This window comes from Jaculus jaculus, chromosome 16 (assembly GCF_020740685.1).
Source record: "Jaculus jaculus isolate mJacJac1 chromosome 16, mJacJac1.mat.Y.cur, whole genome shotgun sequence".
In the NCBI taxonomy this organism is placed as follows: domain Eukaryota; kingdom Metazoa; phylum Chordata; class Mammalia; order Rodentia; family Dipodidae; genus Jaculus; species Jaculus jaculus.
The window spans coordinates 27,340,143-27,343,640 of NC_059117.1; positions in this window are offsets into that span (position 1 = coordinate 27,340,143).

A 3,498-nucleotide genomic window follows, 5' to 3' on the forward strand; every position below is an offset into this window, starting at 1 on the left:
AGAGTGATATGTGGTGGATGGGGAAGGCAATGCATTTTCTTCAGTGGCATTGCTACAAGTAAGGTGTCTATGCTCCTGTAAGCAAATCCTTACCCATTGCTTTTGTAAGCACCCCCAACTAAACTCATTGGATCAGAAATGAAACAAAATACAAAAAGCCGCACATGTAGAAGTAGATGAGTTGGAAGTAAGCATTGTATTAGCAGAAGGAAGAGGAAGACAAGAGAAGGCCATGGGAAAGGTGGGTATGATCATGATACATTATGTACATATGTGAGTGTCATCATGAAATATATCATGGCATGTTAGCTACTGTAGGCTAGTAAAACATTTAAAATGAATGATTCTGTAGGAAAAAAATAGAGGACAAAGCCAAACATTTAAAAAATTGATGTTATTAAATTTTTTATAAAGAACATACTTTGGGGGCTGGAGAGATGGTTTAGCGGTTAAGGTGTTTGCCTACAAAGCCAAAGGATTCTAGTTTGATTCCCCAGGACCCACATAAGCCAGATGCACAAGGGGACGCATGTATCTGGAGTTCACTGGCAGTGGCTGAAGGCCATGGAGCACGCATTCTCTCTCTCTTTTTTTTTCTCTCTCTCTGTCTCTTTCTCTCTATCAAATAAATTAATAATTTTTTTAAAAGAACATACTTTGTATGGATACATTATGTGTTGGTACCATCTTATCCCTCCTCCCTACCCCCATTCCACAGAAGGCCTTCCTCTGTGTGGTTGCTGATTTACCCCAGGAGGTTGAGAGAGATGCATTGTGGGAGCAGTTGTCAGTTGTTAGTGGGAGGCAATGCTTCTGGGTATGACATCCCAACCTGTGGCTCTTAAAATCTTTCTGGCCTGTCTTGCATAAAATTCCCTGAGCCAGGGTAAGTGTGTTTTAAGTTTACTTCAGTGATGAGCTCCCAGGAGCTTCTGGATTTCTGCTTAGGTATGTGTTGATTATTCTCATCGTCTGTCTCCTTCACCCTGGAGCTGCTTGTCAGGCTCACCATGAAAGCAGAACTCTTGCTTATCGCCCCAGTTGCTCTGTGGTTACCTGGGCCTTGGCTGAAATACAAGGTGTGATTTATCTCCTCATGTCTCACTGCCTTCTGAAAAAAAAAAAAAAAAAAAAAGCAAGCAGGTTTTCCAATGGAAGTGAAGTCAGCATAGGATAAATGGGATAAATGTTATTAATTTAGGGAGATTTTCATGGATGTAGCACCTCTTTTAGCCAAAGACTAGTGGAAGATTGACACTGGAGAGCATAATCTTTGTCTCCCTAGGATTCTGACCTAGTTCCCAGATCCAGGTATGAATTCCATTTCACTGAGCGGATCTCTTAGCCAATCAGAAAGCCACTCATTACCCACCAAGGCTGTGTGCCACCATGGCACTGGTGTACTTCTTGTCAGGCTGGTTGCTTCTGCCTGCTCACACTGTTGTTGGCTATTTCCCCTGGTATCTCAGGTAGCATTTTCCAGCACTACATGGGCTAACTGCCTGGGGACTGGCTCTCTTCCAGATTCCAGTCAGTTCTCTCTCTATTCTGTGTCAGCAGCATATGATGTCTTCAGTAATAGTGTCTTACCTTTTACCTCTGGTGGGTAATCAAGTGCTTTGACAGAAGCCTGTCTTGTTTTGGGGACCTTGTACATCTGTCTAATCAATAGCTCAATGTGGGTAGTACTGATTTCTGGTACTTGGAGTTATAGGCCAGAGCCAAAAGTTCTCAGTTTAGGCCTCATCCCATCTTCTCCAGGGCCCCTCTTTTCATATGCTTCTCCTCTACTCCTGGTTAAGTGTTAAATCTTTTAGTTTACCTTCAAGGAGACAGGTTTCTATGGTACCAGTGCTTTTTGGATTTAGTTCTCTGTGTATTTTCCTCCAACCTGCCCTTCCAATCCCCCCAAACCCTTTCATTCTTGTTATCTGGGCCCCAAGTTACCTATCAGGTATGCCAGCAACTCAAGCTGATCCAGGTTAGGAGCCACAGATGGGTGAGAATATACAGTGTTTCTTTTGTCTGTTGGTTCTGTTTATGGTATGTTTGTCTATGCAAAAAGCTCTTTAGCTTCATGAGTTCCTATTGATTGAGAAATTATTTAATTTCCTGGGCTACTGACATTTTGTTCAGGAACTCCTGCCCTGCTCCTATATTGTGGAGAGTACCTCTCATTTTTTCTTCTAGAAGTTGAAGAAGTTCAGGTCTTTTATTGAGGTCTTTAATCCATTTGGAGTTGATTTTTGTATAAGGTGAGATGCACGGGTCTATATCTATTTTTCTACATGTGGTTATCCAATTTGTCTAGCACCATTTGTTGACGATGCTGTCTTTTCTCCAGTCTATATTCTTGGCACCTTTGTCGAGGATCAAGTAGCTATAGTTACTTGACCTAAGGGCCTGGTCTGCAATTTGATTTCATTGGTCCATGTGCCTGTTTTTAATGTCAATACTATACTGTTTTGTTTTTTTTTTTTGTTTTTGTTTTTTGAGGTAGGGTCTTACTCTAGCCCAGTCTGACCTGGAATTCACTAGGGAGTCTCAGGGTGGCCTCGAACTCACAGTGATCCTCCTACCTCTGCCTCCCGAGTGCTGGGAGTAAAGGCATGCACCACCACGCCCAGCTTTATACTGTTTTTTTATTTACTATGGCTTTGTACCATAGCTTTAGGTCAGGTATGGTGTTACCTGCAGAGGTGACCAAAAACCAAACTTAATCCTCTCACTGTATATTGACATATGAGGGGACCTATACTATTCAACCTAAAGCTCCCCAATCTCATTCTCCCTGTCTTTCTCATGGTCAGTCTCTTTTTCTCCCTGACCACACCCTCTATTCCTTATTATTATTAAGTGCAGTTTTTCAGCAAAGCATCACTGATTAGCCCAAGACAGTCTCCATAAAGAGACACCTGATAACAAACAAAAACTTTCCACAACAAGAGTAGAGTGGGTAGACTTAATACAGGACCCAGGAACAAATGAAACTTATAAAAATATTATAATCTCAGAAATAGGAACTGGATACTATGATGAAGGAGCAGCGACAGATCTCTTACAAATAAAATACAATAGTGCATAGTGCAAAGTAAGAAGAAAGAAAAATGAAAAAAAAAAATCTAAATTATAATTAGAAATTTAAGGAAAAAAATGAAAAAAAAATATTTGGAGGACTTACTTTTGAGACATGGTCTCCCTTTTGGACCAGATTGGTAAGAAACTTACCATGTAGCCCAGGCTGGTGTCAAACTCTTGATCATTTTGCTTCTCCTAAGGCCTGGAATTATAGGAATCCCACCATGCCTATCTACTAGACAATTAATATTACATGGACAGATCCCCCCAAAATAATTTCTAGTTGAATAAGAAAGCATAGAAGGTAGTTTATTATCAAAAGCAATGATTTTTAAAGAAATAATAATTATTTTTAAGGAAATCAATTTAAATGCCCTATCTATTTTTAACATTTTATATTTTATAAATATTCTCATATAT